A 19,616-nucleotide genomic window follows, 5' to 3' on the forward strand; every position below is an offset into this window, starting at 1 on the left:
AGATGATGCCTCTATACCTCCAAACCAATTAACTTCACACTACCAACTCTCAGTTCTAAAGTTTGAAGCAATTACCAGTGGCTAAGCAGCCTTGCTTCAATCCTGCCTCTTCAAAACCAAGATTAAGAGAATGGTAACTTCTCTCCCAACATTTCTCCATCCTCTGGAGCACCCCTCCCCCCTTCTTGGGAGAATTTCCACTCAGAGACAGGAATCATCCAAACCAGTAAGAAGTCAAGTCGCTCTCCCTACCTTTGTTGAGGGTCCCAGTGACGAGTCTAAATATAGTCTGGGCAAATTTCACGATCCCAAGCTTGCATCTCTTGGAGCAGCCACTCATGGTGTGGAGGAAGAGGTAGGCTCTTCTTTAGAGCTGAAGGCTGAGAGCACTCCCCAAGAGCTGTTCAATGACTTGGAATCCTCTTTGGTGCAGTCCCAAATCTCCCACCTCCAAAGAGGGATAACCCTGTGGATTTGGGCTCAGGGAATAGCACGAGCAACCTCTGCAATGAGGTTTGCCTTTTGCAAGTCCAACAGAAGAGGCTGCAGAGAAGCGTTTGTGCTGTCCCCTGTCCCACTCAAGTCCACTAAGGTGCACATCACCCAGGATGCTTGGGAAATCCGTGTCCTGAGCAGAACTTCCAAGGCTCAAGGTGCTCAGAGCAAAACTGAGAGTAGAGAATAAGAGAGCAGAGCAGAAATGAGGGAGGAGTCGGCAGCTTTCCCAGGCTTTGCTGACTGTCTTACATGGCATTGGTAATGCAGCAATTAATACTAGAGTCAGAAGGGAGGTGACTGCCGCACAAAAAACACAAGGAACAACAACCTCTCGCTCATGTTTTAGCCTACCCGGTTAATCTAATTGATTTATTGACTTGGCTCTTATCAAAATCAGGCAAATCTCCTCACACATTGGCTTCTGCACTCAGTGGAAAGTTTACTGACAGACTCTGGAGTGACCTGGATTGCATCACAGGAAGAGACAGGCTGAATAGGGAGCCCCCCTAGAGTTGGGGAAAATCTGGAACTGAAAATGCACAGCTGGGTACAGCTGGCTGAACCTGTCCATTCTCACAGCTCAAGGACATGTCAGCCTGTCTGCCTTTCCCAGGACTAAGCAGTCCAGGATTAATGTAGGAGCTGTCCCTGGGCTCTCCTGCATCTCATGCTTTAGAAGAGAATTCCTCATCTTTTGTTTTTTCTTCCTGGAAGTAAGCTATGCCATAAATGACATCCAGTTGCTGGCAACATAAAATTGGGGAACAGGCTGAGGGCAAGGAACATAATGTGATTAGGAGAGGGTTGCTAGATACATTTGAACTACTTTTTCGAAAGAATACCATGAAATACAATACACTAAGCATGAATAAGAATGCATATATAGGTATACCTACACACACATATATGTATTTATTTTTGACAAATGGAGGATTATCAATCCTATAATCTCATCAGCAAAAAGAACTTCTTCATGTAGAATATCCTTCTACTGATTTGGAACAATAATTCCCCTTTAACGGTTGGTCTTAGAATATATGAAACATATGACCCTAAGCACAATTTATTCTCTTTGATGAGAATACTTGCAGTATTCTCTATTACCCTGGGTCCTGATCATGAGCATCAGTCACCATAACATTGGAGTATAGATATTCAGTATCTAGGAAATGAAAAATGACACATCCTAGAAGCTGCTTTAAGAAAAAAAAATCAATCCTCCACAGCAGTTTGTTTTTATGTCATTGATTCTTTGGTGTTTAAATACAGTACCAAAAGTGCTATTTAATCTCTTTGGACCAGAGCTAGATGACAACTATTTCTGAGAGAAAGTGTATCATTGGGGCTGAGGGAGTCCCAGATTTGGAGCAAGGAGATGTCAACTTCTAGGACTATTCCTGATGACATGACCTTGGGCCAGCCACTCCCTGGGCCTGAATTTCCTCATATGTAAATGAAAGGAGGTGAATCAGACAGTCTCTGAGGTCTTTTCTTCATCTAATTTTCCATGATTGCTATTAAGGTGAAAGCTGGCTAAGGGGTGTGTGTGGGGGGGTGGCATATAGAGTTATAAGGGGAGTTAGAAGATTGGTCAGGTTTAACCCCATCATTTTATAGATGAGTAAAATGAAGCACAAAAGTTAAGATTAACCCCATGTCAGAGGCAGGATTTGAACTCTGCATTGTGCTTTTTGCATTCTAATTCCATCTCAGGGCTCATCTCAGTCCTAACAAAAGAGAGTAACAGATTTCAATCAGTGACCTTTATCTCTATATTTTAGTTTACTAAACTCAAGATCTAGTTCCTGAAAAAGGCACAACCTGTGGGATGGTAAGGGTCATTTTCCCCCAAAGTCCTGAGTTTGCCAATATTAGGGAAGTGGGGTTGGCTACAGAATTGGGTAGAGTAGGCAGCTGTTCACATGGTGTGCTTTGCAGGGAGCTGAATGTCTTCCCACCCCCAGCCAAAAATATCTCCTTTTGCCTGTCTGCCACAGTGTCTGAGTTACTATGTTATTTACTCCTTTGAATTAGAGCATTGAAGGCCCTAGTTAAAATGCAGGTGTTATCTAAGAAGAGGAACACAGGAAGCTATTTCTGAGCACTAGAACCTTTAAAAGGAAATAAAGATCCATCAGGTTAGCTCATCACCCAGTGGAGATGGGACACAGACCAGACTAAGTTGGGAAAGAAAGAGGGAAAGGTCTTTGGGCATTGCCCAAGAGAACAGATTCAGATGAGTTACCACAAGGAGACTGGTGTTTGAATAGGCAAGGGGGCACAGCATAAGAGAGGCAGGGGCAGAGTGGAAAAAGTTCTGGAGTCCTCAAACCTGAGTTCAAATCCTCAGACATATGCCATCTGTGAGCTTGGGAAAATCACTTAACTTCCTTAAGTCTCAGTTTCCTTATGTGTAAAATAAGAAGATTGGATTAGATGGACTTTGCCTCCCTTCCAGCTCTAAATCTGTGATCCTATAAATAGAAAGGAAGGCATGATCCTTCTTTGCCTACTTCACATTTCAAAATATAGTCATTCAGGGAAAAATTGTCCTCTGGTCCAGAAAAGTCAATTTTCAAAACAGTGGTGATGTAGGAGGAAGGTGTGATTTAGCTACTCCAAGAACTTAATCCCCTCATCTAACAAGTGATTTTTAAATTCCAGTATGTGGCAAGTACTACTAGACTGGGAATATAAAGGGGGAAAAATGAAAAAAAAACTTACCTCAAGGAGCTAATATTCTACATTAGGATCTACACAGATAAGTAAATATAAAATAGATGCAAAATTAATTCAGAGGTTTTGGAGGGGACATTAGCAATTGATGAGATCAAGATAAACCTCTGCTAAGAGGAAATAATTGATTCAAACCTTGAAGGAAGTTAGGGATTTTACAAGGTAGAGGTGAAGAGAAATTATTTTTAAGCATAGGTGACCATAAGCCTATGCAAAATGGCAGAGGAGATTGCAGGATGTCATCCAAGGGGAGGGGGGAGTCATAATGAATCCTGTTTGGCTCAAAAATGGCATGAGGGAAAAGATTAATATTAATAAACCAGGTAAGATTGACTATATAGTCAGATTGCAAAGGGATGCAAATGATAGGTGAAAAGAATAGGTTTATTCTTGAGGAAATAGGGAGCCATTTGAGTTTTTTGAATAGGAAGTGACATGATCACATTTGTGCTTGAGGAATAATAGTTTGGCTTAAAGGAGAAAAGAGACCTGAAGCAGGCTGACTGATATCCTAATATCACAGAATTTCCATTTCCTCCTGCAACAGAGAATGTTCATAAATTTTAGCAAGCTGCTTTAGCTGCATCTTTGGGGAGGTGGATTGGCAGACTGAAGATGCCACTGAAAACTGGAAAGCCCATGTCAAAGAAAGCAGAGACTTTAGAGAGACTCAGTGGCCAGGGACTTCATTTTTGTCTTGGAAACTAGAACAGGATTCCTTGAAGAACAGTCACTTTTCTAAGATTGTCAGCACCATCTGGTGCTGGACAGCAGAAGACATCCCAGAGGAGTCTGAGGATCCGACTGGAGTAAATTAGAGGGATGAACATTGATGACACTTTATCTGAAGGAAATATATTAGGTTAATTTTTTTTTTGGAGAATATAAATATGTTCCCCATACTGGGCAAATGTGGCATAGTTGGTGAGTTGAATGCAGAAGAAAGTAAAAGCTTGGTTAGAGCTGAATCTAGGTTTAATGGGAGACTAGGACAGCTACAAAAACAATCTAAATCTGTGCTATTTTATAGGATTTTTCTGGGACTTTCAAAAGCTGTCATTAGAGAAGACCCAACTCATATCTTGACAGGGATTAATGAATGAATGAACAAAAAGTATTCTTTCAAGCTCTTACTGTGGGCCAATATAATGTGTAAAACATTAAAGATTCAAATATAATAGTAAAGATAACCCCTACCCTCAAGGAGTTAATATGCTTATAGGAATAAACAAACTCAAATAGGGAGAAGTAGCCAGGGAGATCTTTTGGCTTGAAAAGATTGTTAGTGGCATAATATCAGAGTAGATTGATGAGCAATGACAGAATTTATTTTATTGGTTCCAGAACTAGAAGATGGAACATGGGAGATGGGGGGGGGGTGCAAATGTGGCATAGCTGGTGAGTTGGATGCAGAAGAAAGTAAAGTTTGGTTGGAACTAAATCTAGCTTTAATGGGAGACTAGAGCTACCAGCCAACACAGCAGGACTAAAAGCTGACTTTGGAATTAGGAAGACTTGAGTTTCAATACTATTTCTGATGCATATTAGCTTGATGAGCATGGCAAGTCCCTTAACATCACCCAATTCCAATGTCCTACTGGTCCTTGTGCTACAGAAAGCCCTTTTCCTCAAAGTTTCTCCCAATGATCCTATCCCTTTCTCCTTTTATGGCTGGACAATAACCACTATTCCCAGACCTTCACGAGGGAACTCAGAATCTCTCTGAGTCCCTCTTTACCCTGAACTTTGTGCTTACTTCCCTTTACCCTGCGGTAATAGGCAAAACCACTATATTCTTCACATTATCCCCAATACTTGCCTTTGGATAGATAAGGCTAAATATCTTGAATAGACATGGAGAAACCAACTACAATCCTTTTGGTGAGATAGAGGACCTCAGAGACTCACTATCTGTTCTGCCACTCAGGCATTCCAAAATGACCTGCTGATGTACTTTAAGGACCCTTGATGCCTGCTCTCTGTCCCTCCTCCTGTTGCTGTTCCTATAGGACCACCAATCCTTTCTATTCATTATGTAGCTGAATCCTTCAGGACTTTTGAGGCTTTCTATATTTAATAAGAGGTAGCATGGCATGTTGCATAGAGAAGTCAGGATAATCTGGGTTTGAGTTCTGCCTCTAATATATATTGTGTGACCCACAACAAATTATTTAAGCTTTCCATTCTTTAGGCACCTCTCTAAGCATCTAAGTTGCAGAAAAAGTACCCACTTCCATTGGTAGGAAGAGTGCTCTCATCCAGGAGTTCCATATATTAATGAAATCACAGGCTCTTTGAATATACTTAATTACAAGAGGGAAGGCAAGTATAAATTCCTTAGGGTCAAGGACTATTTGATTTTCATTTTTGTTTGCTTAGCACCTGGTACGTGGTAGGGACAACTAGGTTGGTAGGATATCAGACCTGGAGTCAGAAAGTCATATATGGCTTTAGAAGCTAGCTGTGTGACCCTGGGCAAGTTACTTAGCTCTGTTTATCTCAGTTTCTTCATCTGTGAAATGAGCTGGAGAAGGAAATGGCAAACCACTCCAGCGTCCTTGCCAAGACAATTCCAAATAAGATCACGAAGATTCTGACGAGACTGAAACAATTCAATGACAACAACAGCAACAACAATAATTGATATATTAATTGATTACTCATGGTCAAGAAATGGAACACACCATGCAAGATTTCGTGGAGGACAATTGGTATTTATTTACTTTACTGTCAGTGAAACGGGAATCCAAAGAAGGAAGAAATCAGTGTGATACAATGTGAATTCACAGGGAAAACAATTGATCTACCCCTTGAAGCCTAAGTAGGACTTAAATATACAGAGGGTATCTAATGAATGCTTAATGATCATTTAAAATCATTTAAGAAGATCTAGGCTACAAATGTTAGACACATTAATAATTGTCTTTTTCTTTTACCAAACTCAAAGCATCTGGATCCTTATATCCTAGAAAGACTTCATTTATTAACTCTGTATGTGCTGGATAGGATACCCTTGACTTCTGAGTAGGTTAATAATGAAATAAACATTAGAGATTATCTTTACCTGGGATATATGAACCCCAAGAATCCATAGATAGATTTCCTATTCAAGTTCACAGAATCCCTGACTCTATCCAGTTTTACAGATTAAAGAGAGGCCAAGAAAGAGTTATTAGCATCCAAACCATAACACAACAAAGTGTTGAGGAGTGACATTTGGCTGACTGGCCACCTTCTCAGTAGAAGATATAATGAGGGGAATGTATTATTCCAATTATTCACCATGTGTTAGGACAGTTTAGGGCTGGTTCCTGTTTTTACTACTGAAGGACATGTTATTCCCATAAACAAGGAACAAGAGGGAAGTCAGTGATGCTCAAAAAAAAGTGAGACGGGGAAATAAAACAGTCCACAGGTTGTAATTAGTTGTAATTAGTCTGTTTCCCTGTCAGGAGTATGCATTGTGTAAATGAATTTAAGGATTACCATTCCACCCACCTGAAAACATTTAAGAGACTAGTTACATCCAAATTTCAATGGGAGAGAGGTCAGGCAGGTGAGGGTTCCAGATGGCTGTTCTGTCTGGTGAAGTGTACCAACCCTTCAGAATCCAAAAATATGGTGCTGGTAAGAGTAAGGAGAGGCTGTGTGGTGGGCAAAGATTAAGTTGGGGGGTGGGGAATAAGGAGGATATACCATTGCTTTCAAATGCTTGAAGAGCTGTCATGGGAAATAGAAATCGGGCTTAATCAGTGTGTCTCTAGAGGGTAGAACTAGGATCGTTGGAATTATGGGAAGGCAGATGTCAGGTCAGTGTAAGAAATGTTTCTTTTAAATGATGTATGAAAAAATAATGAACTGCCTCAGGAGGCGTTGTGCTCCCAGTCACTAGATATGTGCAAATAGAGACTGGATCACCACCTGTCAGTGTTATAGAAGGGATTCGTAGACATGTTAAGAGGCTATATTCCTTAAAAGCACATTCCTTGTCTCATTGATCATTGTCATCAGCATATCAACATACTCTATGTTGCATAGAGAGAGAGCACTTGCTGTAACTCTGGGTGAATGAATGAATGAATGAATAAACAAAGGAATGAAGAGATAATAATAGCTAACATTTATATCACACTTTAAGGTCTGCAACACAATTTACATGTTCTCTCCTTTGATCTAATGAATAAATCATAGGTTAGGACTGAAAAGGAAGCTAGAGTTTACCTATTCCAAGTGTTTCACTTCACAGATGAAGAAGCACAAGAGGGGGAATTCACTTGGCAGAGCTGAAACCCAGGTCTTCAGTTCCCAAATTGGGAGAAGGGTATTTAATTAGATGATCACTGGGGTTGCTAACAACTCTAAGAGTCTATGATGCTGGGACAGCTAGGTGGCACAGTGGATAGAACATTGGTCCTTGAGTCAGGAAGACCTGAGTTCAAATCTAGCTTTAGACACTCACTAGCTATATGACCCTGGGCAAGTTACTTAACCTTGATTGCCTCACCAAAAAAAAAGTGTCTTACTGGTCTATGCAAAAAGACCCTTGTTAACTAGATTATTAGTGTTACTATTAACATTGTATACTGAACACGAGATTCAATTCAATCAACCCCCTCCAAAAAAAGATTGAGTGCTTTTTAAGAGTAGGTCACAGGACAAAGTACTGGTATGTGTAGATAAAAGCAATTCCTGGCATCAAAGAGCTTTTGTTTTACTGAGGAGATTTATTTATACACATAGAAGTAAAGGATAACATGAGGTGATATAATCAGCATAGGATCTGGACACTCTTAATTCATAATTCAAGTCAACAAGTGTTTATTAAGCACTAGTTATGTACCAAACACTATGATAAGGATTCTATTAAGAAGTAATCATTTTGTTTTATATTCAAACAAACAAGTAAAAATTATTAAATGCCTACTGTATGCCAGTACCTTTTGCATATTTTATCCTATTTATTAAGCTGCTTTCTATGATCACCAAGGTTTAAGAAGGACATTGAAAATCTGAAGGATGCCTAGAGAAGAGCAATCAGGATGATGAAAGGTCTTGGATACATGTTAGCTGAGGATCACTTGAAGGAATTGGGGATGTATAGTGTGGAGAAGAGAACACTCTGGTGAAACAGCATTTTTGTCTTCAAAAATAAAACAGGTGAAGGATTAGACTTATTTTCTTTGGCCCTAGAGGGAAAAATAAGGAGCAATGCATGGAAATTTTCAAGAGAAAAATTGAGGCTTTATGTCAGTAAAAACTTCCTTATAATGAGAGCTGTTCAAAGGTGTCCTTTGAGAGATGGTGAGTTTTCCCTATCTGGAAGTCTTTAAGCAGAGGATGAATGACCACTTGCCAGTATGTAATCACGGGGATTCTGTTTGAATTTAGGTTAGACTACAGTCTCTTCTAATTCTCAGATTCTGGAACTATTCTGTATGTTCTATGAACGTTTGGTTTATATCATTTTTCCCCTTCATCTTTGAATCCTCTCCAATGTCTGACCCATAGTAGGTACTTCCAAAAATATTTATTGAAGTTTATTGATTTTGAGAAATGGATGTAAGAAGAGTCAGAAAAGAAATTCATTATTAATAGCCAGTTTATTCACTCCAATTGCTAGTAATGGCAGAGGCAATATCTGGGACTTTAGAAGAGTTGCTTCTCTTCCCAGATTGCTCTTTAGAAAAACAAGTAGTTGGGAAAAAAATTTTAATTGGGAAATTGATATATAAACAGTAGTTAGTCTGATATGCATGTCTCAATTTGGGGCATTAGGTCCAAATCTTTCCCTCTTGGATGGTTTGAGCAGGCCAATTCTATTTCCTATATATATTTATTATTCAGGAATTACAAATCTTGTTAATCAGAGCCAAAATGATTACATCATCTTTCTAATGATGAGCTCATGACTTCCTCCAAGGCCCCAGAGAGCACTTTGTAGCTCTCTTATAGCATTGATGTAAATCTGTGTTGCATCATGAATTTTAGTGTCAGAGGGGCTTTAGAGCATATGTAACTACCTCATTTTATGGATAAAAAAATGTTGTATTTTATCTACATGTAAGATTAAAGTATTCTGCAGAGCAGGAATTATGTTGAACTAATCTTCAAGGCCATGGAACATAATTGAAAAATCACTCCATATGAAAATTAAAGACTTGGGAGTTGAATTCTAGCTTTTTCACATACTTGATATTTGATCCTGGGCAAGTCATTTCCCCTAGAGCAGAGGCCTCCCCTTTATATGATGAGGTAGCTGGTACTGAATAATCTCTAAAATTTTTCCCAGATTTCCACCCTGTGTGTGTGTGTTTGTGTGTATATGTGTGTGTGAGAGAGAGTATGTTTGTGTATATGCCATCCTTCATGCTGGCCCCACAGGCAATTAGTCAATATTTATTCATCAGAACTAAATGAAAAATGAGATGCCAATTGTTGGTGCAGCATCTCAAGGTACCAAAATATGCCTATCTTTGGCATTCATTTTAATCCTGTGCATTGCTTGAACAATAGCAAAAGCCTCAGGATCTCATGTTTATTTCCTATCTTTATGTCTATCCCCCTGGGGTCTCAAACTCATAGTCCCTAGAGGGTATCTGTTATTTTACCCTCCTTGAGAGAGAATTGATGACTTGGGATATGGAATAGACCCTGACCTCTTTGTGAGGAAATGTTTCAATATTCTGGTTATGTGTCACTGCATGCAAAGCAGCTCATCACTGACCCAATTTTCAGGAAAGTGCTTACAATAATCTGTGAAAAACGCTTTCTACACACACACACACACACACACATACACACACACACACAAAGAGTTTTCTTTCCCCACAAGGTGGCATTCACCAGTAAGCCCAAATCTGATTTAGCTACTAGGAATCCAAATTTGGTTCTCCTGATTTCCCCCATCACAGAGGTCTTCCCACAACATCTTGAGATTGAGACTTCTTTCCCTTAGAGATGATTGAATTGAGCCCCAAGGAGAATGACTTAGTTTCTCTTTTGAGAATACCCTGAAGAGGAGACACATGGTCCTCTCTGCCTGATCCAGAGTCCTCACATGGAGAGTCTGAAATGATACGGTTGTACCATTCACACCAAAACTTATATTTGCTCACACTGGTGCCTGGAATCACACAGTATTGGAAGTTAGATGAGACCTTCTCTCATTTTACAGATGTACAAATTGAAGTCTAGAAAAGCCAAGTGACTTATTTCCACTAGAGTAAAAGATCCTTGAAGGAAAGGACTGTTTTTGATTTTATATTGCCATTTGCTAGCACAGTATCATTCACATTACAGACATTTAATAAACATTTGTTGAAGTGAAGCAAGTTGAAGACAGGGAACAGACAGAGGAGAGAGTATGATAGTAAAAAATGTGTACCATCCTTCCTTCCTATAAGCTCTAGCTTTTGATTTACTAGAAAGGACATCTTTTTTTGCACATCTTTAAGGGATTAGTATCTTAGGGACCCACTGGAGACTGTCAATTAAAGAAGAAAGTCTGGTCAATCAGTAGGCAGAGTGAGACAACCTTAGCCGATTGTCTTCATATAGTGCTCATTCCAAAAATTTAGGAAGCCATGATATTTATTAGTAGCAATTTCATTTTTTTTCTTTAAAATTTATTTTCTTTTATGTTTATGGAATAAAACAAGCATTTCTACAACATAGTAATAGAAAAGATGAGTGCACATGAAACTATAAATCTATTATGCACATCTTGCTATTCCTTTCAAATATGCAACAAAATTATCATGTGAATTTCTTTGTTCCCATTTTTACTTTCCTCACTCCCTCAAGATGGTTACTGTTAGACACACACACACACACACACACACACACACACACACATATACATAGACACATACATATATACATTCATTTATATGTACATACATATAAATGAATGTATATATATTTAATGATCCTATATACTCTTCCAGATTTTACTCTGAATGCAGCTATCATCTTTCATCATAAGTCCTTTATAGTTAATTTAGATACTTATAATAGTCAAAATGACTTAGTCACTCAAGTCTTACTTAAGACAATATTGACTGTTACTGTCTACAATGTTCTCTTGGTTCTGCTCATTTTGCTCTTTATTAATTCGTGCAAGTCTTTCAGCATTTTTCTAAAATCATTGAGTTCATAATTTCTTATAGCACAGTAGTATTCCATCACAATCATAGACCACGTGTTCATTTACTTCAAACTAGTATATTCAATCTCCCTCAACTTTAACATTTGAATGGGGGAGGGTGTTCTACGTTTTTTTGAACCCAGCATAGAAGCCCTCCGGGTATGTAAAAGGTCATTTTCCATAGGAAAATAAATTTCATCTCAGAAAATTTGTTCTGCTCTTCTGAAGGCGGTATTTATTTTTATACTCAAGAGATCCCAGCCTTTCTCAGGAACAGATAATGTCTCTCTTTTTGTAAATAAGTGAAAATGATGCCTCAAAAGCTGAATATAATTAATCAATTATATTTGCCCGAGTTTCCAAAAATCATTTTGAGAGTACAGCCTGTGGGCTAGACACCCCATGCTGGGAGCTCATCTAACCTCAAACTCAGCCATGTCTACAAACAGAAAAGACTAGCAACATTTCTGGAGAAATAAGTGGTTCACTTTAGATAAAAGGAATGCTATACAGTGAAAAGAAAAAGCTGAGGACATAGAGAAAGATTATGAAGCAGGTAATCAGTCTTTGGTTCTAGCTCCCTCTACCCCCTGCACTGCCCCAGTATACAAAAGCCATTTTATGCATTTACCTCTATCCTGGGTCTAGAACAAGTTTCACCTAAACCTGTCTATAGCTGCTTCTTCCCATCCTATATGAACCTGGATCCTCTCTAGGGAGGTGATGTGCGGAGATTTCCCGCTCTGATACTTATGGCAGTGACATTTGGTTTAAACTAAAATCAGGGGCAGTAGCAAGGAAAGAAGCTTATAGTTATGGAGGAAGAGAAAATTGGGCTATATGGTAATTTTTAGTTTTTCTCCTTTTGCTGCCCCTTGCCAGGGCTTTCCCAATCTAAGTCACAGGGCAGTTCTACATGGCTAACTTTCAAAGCAGCTCAGTTCATTAAAACACGGAGCCTAGATCTTCCTCAAATCCATTGACAAGGTACAGCTCCATTTGGAATAAGCCCCAGATTTAGTCAGAAAATTGGGGTCCAAATCTTGGTTTGGCCACTTATTACCTAAGTGATCTTAAGCAAGTCATTGTAACCTCTCTGACTTCATTTGTAAAATGGGTATATGGGGTTTAAGTATCATATACTTTTTTTCCTTCTTTCAGGTTTTTATTGTATACTTAAAAATCATTCATGAAGAAACATTTCAAGGTATAGGAAAAAATCATCATATAAGAAACTGAAATATATTCAATTTATCATGTTAGTACAAAATTACTCTATTTCTTTTACTTCCTGAATTTTTTCTAAGCATTTAAAAAAGTTTCTTTCAAATTTTTTTAAATTTATCTGCTTTAGAACTCACCCATCCACCTACCATGCTCAACAGAACACAAACAAGTGATTTCTTGTAATATCTCTTCACTTTCTAAACTCTTTGTTCCTAATGTCCTTTCCCTCCATTCCTAACTTCAAATTTTACCTGCACTGACTCTTTTGCTTTCAGATACAAGATTTCTCTTCAAATCCTTGGCATTAAAACAGGGACATTTAGAACCAGTCTCTCCACCATTCTCCAAAATTTTCATCCCCATATTACTCTAATAAGAATTCCAAGCACCAAGAAAGGTTAGTGGAAAAGATAGTAGGGACCTTTGAATTCCAAACAGTTTGAAGCCCATTGTAATTGCTGAGTGGTATAGTAGTCAGCCCTTACCATGGATGGAAGAAGCTATAAAGTTCTGAGTAAGGAGGTTGGTTCAGTGTCCCATAGTAGTCAGTGAAGTGAACAGAGCCCACTTGGGATCTGTGGATCCTGACTTTATTAGGGGTCCTGGGTAACAAATAATGAAAAAAGAGACACCCCCTTTTCATATGCTCTGCATGGTCACTGAATGACAGATTTTCAGAATTAGAATAGACACCACTGAGGAAAACCAATCTATTCACAAAAGGAATCTATCTACAACCTACGTGTCAGAATGTCCCCAGCCCTCTACTTAATAATTTCTGTCTAGAGAAGGAAACTCAGCACATATTGTAAATTGTTTTATTAATTAATTTATTTATACTTAAACTTTTGTTTTTATGTCACCTTCATTTCTGAAAAGATTCTCTCCCCTTCCCTACTTAGCAAGCCAATCCCTTCTATTAGAGAGGGGCAAAAATAGCTGTTCAACAAAACTATAAGATCCTTCAATTCATTCCCATGGTCCCCCTCACCACTCACCCCCACCAACAAAGAAAGAAGATCCATTTTCTCTTCTCTGGAGCCAAGCTTGGTCATTTTCATTACAGAGTAGTCAATTTGTTGGATTTTATTGTTCTTTACATTTACTTAATTGTAGTTCTTGTATGGGCAACTGGTGGCACAGTGAATAGAATGCTGGATCCTGAGCCAGGAAGGCTCCTCTCCCTGAGTTAAAATCTAATCTCAGACACTTACTAGATGTGTGACTCTAGGGAAGTCACTTAATCCTGTTTGCCTCCATTTCCTCATCTGTAAAATTCTCTGAAGAAGAAAATGACAAATCACTTTAGTATCTTTGCAAAGAAAACCCCCAGAAGCATCATGAACAGTTGAATATGACTGGAAAACAACTGAACAACACAAGTCCTTGTATACATTTTCCTGTTTCAGCAGACTTGATTGCATTAATTCACATGCATTTCCACATTTCTCTGAATTTTTCATATTCATTGTTTCTTGCAGTGCAGTGGTACTCTATTTAGTTCACATATCAGTTTTGTTTAGTCATTTTCCTTTTGGTAGAAATCTCAGTTTCTAGGTCTTTTCAGCATCTGCTTTGTAGTTCATACAATATGTGCTAAAATTGTCAAAGAATATTTTTAAAAGAAAAAATGCTAGAGTGATCACCCTCTAGGAAGTAGCATGACATAGTGGATAGAGGACAGGTGTTTGAGTCAGAAAGACTGGATTCAAGTCTGTCTCTGACACATGCTTACTCTGCGGCCACATCAAATTACTGTACCTCTCAAAGTACCAGACAATTCCCTAAGACTATGAGTTACAATGGATCTTTTGCTAATCTGTATTGGAGGACACAACAGGAGTTCTCAAGACTGATAAAATCATATATCTGGATTACCTCCCTCCCTTCCCTCCTCCAAAAACAATTCTCTTCTTCTCATTTACAGTTAAAACTCAAAGTGGTAATTTGTCAGTAATAGAGCCATAATTCTCAAAGCTAGTCAACAATTATCTTATCCTGACTTTAATAAATTCTTTTTGCCTCAGTTTCCCCATTTGTAATCCTCCAGAGAAAGAGGTCAAACCCATTTTTGTTAACTGGAGTCAGAGGATCTATGTCTAAATCATGGTTTGATTACTTTCTATATAGTAGCTATGCTACTTTGGGAAAGTTTGTTTCTTGTAAGTTTACTTCCTGGCCTTAATTTTCTCACTTGTAAAATGTGGTATCTAGATGAACTTTTTAGATCCCTTTCGCCTCTGAACTTATGATCATATGCTCACCTAATTTTATTTTAAAGGTCTTGAATCTAGAGATCCTTCTTTCTCTGCCTGGACACATTTGAGTTGTTTGTTCCCTATTTTTTAATCTAAGCTGTGGCCCTTTTGTCTTCTTCCCTCTGCAGTGGTGCCCTATACCAATGTGGATGAGATGCCCTCTCTTGGTTGCTTTTTCCAGCTACTTAATCATGAAGTCACATGCCATCTGTCTGATCTATACTGGGGTAGAAGAACTAGACATGTCAAATGGTCAAATAGTCTTTGCTTGATATTTCTAGCAAAGAGAAACTCCTTTCCTCCCTCCTCAGGCAACCAGTTCCATCTTTGGAGAAGCCTAATTTTGGGGAAGTTTTTCTTTATATTGAGACTAAAAATTTTCTGTCTCTTTTCCCCATTGCTGCTAGTCTTGCCCTTTTAGGGCCAAGAAGGACAAATCTAATCTCTCCTCCACAAAAACCTTTCAAATACTGGAAGATAGCTCTCATGTCCTGAGTCTTCTCTTACCTAGGATAATTATCCCCTTACTTCCCACCCCCAAATTACCTCATGTGGCATGATCTAAACCTTTAACTCTACTGGTCACTATTCCTTGTACATCCTCTGCTTTCTCAATTACCAGCTGCCCCAGAGAAAGTTTCTCCCCCAAGGGCCCACCTTGAATAAGTGGCTCAAGGCTGAGACATCGCTGAATAGCTTTTGTTTTTTAATTTTAATATCAGATTAAAGTATACTATGGAGAAAAAAAAAGACATTCTGGGGGAGTGAGCTGGATAAAACATAAAAGAGAATAAAAGTAGAAATACAATGCCCAGAATAGTATTTTATAAAACTTGGGACACATCATCTACATAAGCTTGAGTCATCATGGACCCTGACAGAACATGACCTTGGAAGATGTATAACTATGGGCAGAGAAGGCTAAGAGGAATGATCTCACCCTGGACCACTCCCTACTGACCAGCAGTAATATCCCAGGGTCCTTGGGCCTGAAGTTTTTGGTCTTTCCCTCACAAACAGGGACTATTCCTTATCCCCACCATCCCATATTTTAAAAACTAATTTAAGGATGAATTTACTGCTGCTTTTCCTAGAAGCAAAAATTGCTAATTACAGCTTTGCTCCATTCTATTCTGGGGTGTCTCCATTAGCTGTTGCCTTTTGTCCCCTTCTCTGCTGCCTTTCTTTTCTTTTTTTTTTCCTTGAAGATGTCCAAGCTGGGCTAGAGCTGTTTCTTCCTTCACATGAGCCCTTAACATTTAATAGCATAGGATTACAAATTTAGAATTTGATGGGACATTTGTTCAACTCCAGTCAATAATCAATCAAAACTCATCTTTTAAAAACCTACTTGAGAAGAAGTCAGAGGGACCACTCAGGTGAGGCTTAACAAATTCAGAACCCTGATGCCGGACTTGCCCAGCTAAGAGTCTCTACTGAGATCCCAGAAATGGTGGAATGATTTCCAATGCATGGAGATAATTCAAAGACTGAGCCATAAGGCTATTGCTGAGCATGGTTGGCCCTAGGCAAGACCTAAAGCTACTTATTTTACAATTTCTCAGTCTCTGGATTGTCCTTACTCCTCTCCTTGGAGCAGGATCAGTTCTCTTTCCATGTCTCTTCCATTGAAGAAGAAAGCCTTTCATCAATTTGTTCCAGGTGTAATAGATCTTCCCAAGGGCATTACTTAAAAAAAAAAGTCACCACAGGAAGCATGGAAGGATTAACCCAAAAAGAATGAATTACTAATGGTTGAAATTCAAGCATTAGCACAAGTTTTTCCTTGGCTAGAGGGGATATTTACTTGCCTATTCCAATACTTAAGGAAAAGTGACCTTGGTAGTAGGTCTACAGTGATACTGCTAATAATAATTTATATAGCCTGTGAACTTACAGTGCATAACATAGGCATGTAGTAAGTAATAAGACAATGTGCCTGACAGAGAATAAAGACTTAATAAATGCTTGTTGACTGGTTTTCTGAAATTCTTAGTTCATATTACTTCTTCCTAAATATCATCTTTGCTGGAACCTTGATTGTTAGTGCTATTTTCTTTCTCTTTCTCTTTCTCTTTTTCTTTTTCTTTTTTTTCTTTTGCATCTTAAATGAATCTGGTTTCTATTTGGATATGGATAGTATTTTTCATCATGAGTCCTGTGGAACTGTGATTGATCTTTGTCTTGATCAGAGTTACTGTCAAAGACAGTTGATTATCTTTACCTTATTACTGTTACAGTATAGATTGTTCTGGTCCTGTTCACATTACTTTGCAATAATTCATACAAATAGCAGGTTTTTCCGAAACCATCCCATTCTCATTTCTATTTTTTTTTGTTTGTTTCAAGGCAATGGGGTTAAGTGGCTTGCCCAAGACCACACAGCTAAGTAATCATTAAGTATTTGAGTTCAGATTTGAACTCAGGTACTCCTGACTCCAGGGCTGGTGCTTTATCCACAATTCTCATTTCTTACAGAAAAATAGTATTCCAGGCTGCCGCCACTCACAGGGGAAAGACAGCTTGGTATCGGGGTGCAAAAATGCAGAGCAAAAAAAAGCTTTAGCCTGGATATGTAGAACCATACTCCAAGGAAGCAGCATCAGCACCAGCACCAGCAGCCGCCACCACAGCAGCTGCCGCCACCACAAATACCTGCAAGTGGGCAGCAGGCCAACAGCCAGAATGAAGGCCTCACTATTGATCTGAAGAATTTTAGGAAGCCAGGGGAGAAGACTTTTACCCAGCGTAGTCACCTCTTTGTGGGCAATCTCCCTCCTGACATCACTGAAGAGGAGATGAGGAAACTGAGAAATATGGAAAGGCAGGCGAGGTGTTCATTCACAAGGACAAAGGCTTTGGCTTCATCTGCCTGGAAACCCGCACCCTAGCCGAGATTGCTTAAGTGGAGCTAGACAACATGCCCTTACGTGGAAAGCAATTGCGAGTGCGCTTTGCCTGTCATAGTGCATCTCTGACCGTTAGGAACCTGCCTCAGTTCGTGTCCAATGAACTGTTGGAGGAGGCTTTCTCTGTCTTTGGCCAGGTGGAGAGGGCTGTAGTCATTGTGGATGATTGAGGCAGACCTTCAGGGAAAGGCATTGTGGAATTCTCAGGGAAACCAGCTACCCGGAAAGCTCTGGACAGATGCAGTGAAGGATTCTTTCTTCTGACCACGTCCCAGGCCAGTGACTGTGGAGCGGATGGACCAGCTTGATGATGAAGAAGGACTGCCTGAGAAGTTGGTCATCAAGAACCAACAATTTCACAAGGAATGAGAGCAGCCACCTCGATTTGCCCAACCTGGCTCCTTTGAATATGAGTATGCCATGCGCTGGGAAGCCCTCACTGAGATGGAGAAGCAGCAACAGGACCAAGTAGACCAAAACATCAAGGAGGCCCTAGAAAAACTGGAGATGGAGATGGAGGCTGCTTGCCATGAGCACCAGGTCATGTTGATGAGGCAGGATCTGATGAGATGCCAGGAAGAGCTTCGAAGGATGGAAGAGCTGCATAACCAGGAGGTGCAGAAAGGCAAGCAAATGGAGCTCAGGCAGGAGGAGGAATGCAGGAGGTGTGAGGAGGAGATGAGATGGCAGCAGGAAGAAATGATGCGCCAACAGCAGGAGGGCTTCAAAGAAAACTTCCCTGATGCGAGAGAGCAGGAGATGCGGATGGGCCAGATGGGTATAGGAGGTGCTATGGGCATAAGCAACAGAGGATCCCTAGGAGGTACTAATGTGCCAGCTGGTGCCCCAAGTGCTCCAGGGCCTGGTCCAATGATGCCAGATGGAACCATGGGAATGACCCCACCACCCAGTGACCACTTTGGTCAGGGTGGTACAATGGAAGGACTTGGGGCAATGGGTGGAAACCCTCCCACATTCAACAGAGGAACTCCTGGAGGGGAATTTGGCCCAAACAAATGTCGCAGATACTAATAGAGTCCCAGTGTGGCGAGTGTCCCCTGACTCTGAAGATAAGGACCCTTTGTGGACTAGCCAGGATTCGACCTTAGAGGGGTGTCAGGGTGTCATGGTTCCACTCCTTCTCCTAGTTAGGCCTCCCCACTTGAACTACTCTAGGTAGGAAATTTGCTGAGGAGCGTTTAGTGAAGCAGGTCTATATGATGCATTGCTAAGACTTTAATGTGAAGGCTACAGAGGGGATGGGGGAGGCCATGGCGCAAGACCCGGCTCAATCCCTGTTTCCCTTGACCATTCCACCTTTCTCCCCTCACTCACTCACTGCTCCTTCAGTAAACTTAGATGAAATCCTCACCCCCATTTCCTGGTTTCTGGTTAGGTAGAACCTCAGGAAGCAATAATACCAGTAGACAACCTTCCCTCTTCCCAACCCATTGTTCCTTTGATGTCCTGAGAAGGTTTTGTTATTCTCTGCTTTTAGGTTTCCATTATCTGTTTTGTTTTTGTTTTTTTTTGTTTACCTTCTCTGTTTTTTGGATGGGGGGCAGCCCAGAATGGAGGAGCTTTGCCTCCCTCAGAGAAGTGCTGGTGTGTCATTGTCAACACCCTTTCTTGTTGGTCCAGGTGCCAGTTTGGAGGCGGGGGCTGCTGGGGGGCTGGGGCTCTCTTATCCATGCCTGTAGCTCTTAAGGCTTGCCTGTCCCCTCTCACAGTCTGAAGTTTGAGAAAGGAGACAGGAATGCAGCTGCAACATTATTATTAAAATCCAATTTTAAGACTTAAAAAAAAGAAAAAAAAGGAAAAAAAAGAAAAATAGTATTCCAT

At 39.9% G+C, this 19,616-nt stretch overlaps 1 pseudogene; it reads left to right on the top strand.

Annotated features, from left to right (window-relative positions):
• Nucleotides 1-700: 700 nt before the first annotated feature.
• On the top strand, nucleotides 701-18,857 carry LOC141501044 (non-POU domain-containing octamer-binding protein pseudogene; annotated as a pseudogene).
• Nucleotides 18,858-19,616: the final 759 nt, after the last annotated feature.

This window comes from Macrotis lagotis, chromosome 1, assembly GCF_037893015.1.
Source record: "Macrotis lagotis isolate mMagLag1 chromosome 1, bilby.v1.9.chrom.fasta, whole genome shotgun sequence".
Classification (NCBI taxonomy): domain Eukaryota; kingdom Metazoa; phylum Chordata; class Mammalia; order Peramelemorphia; family Peramelidae; genus Macrotis; species Macrotis lagotis.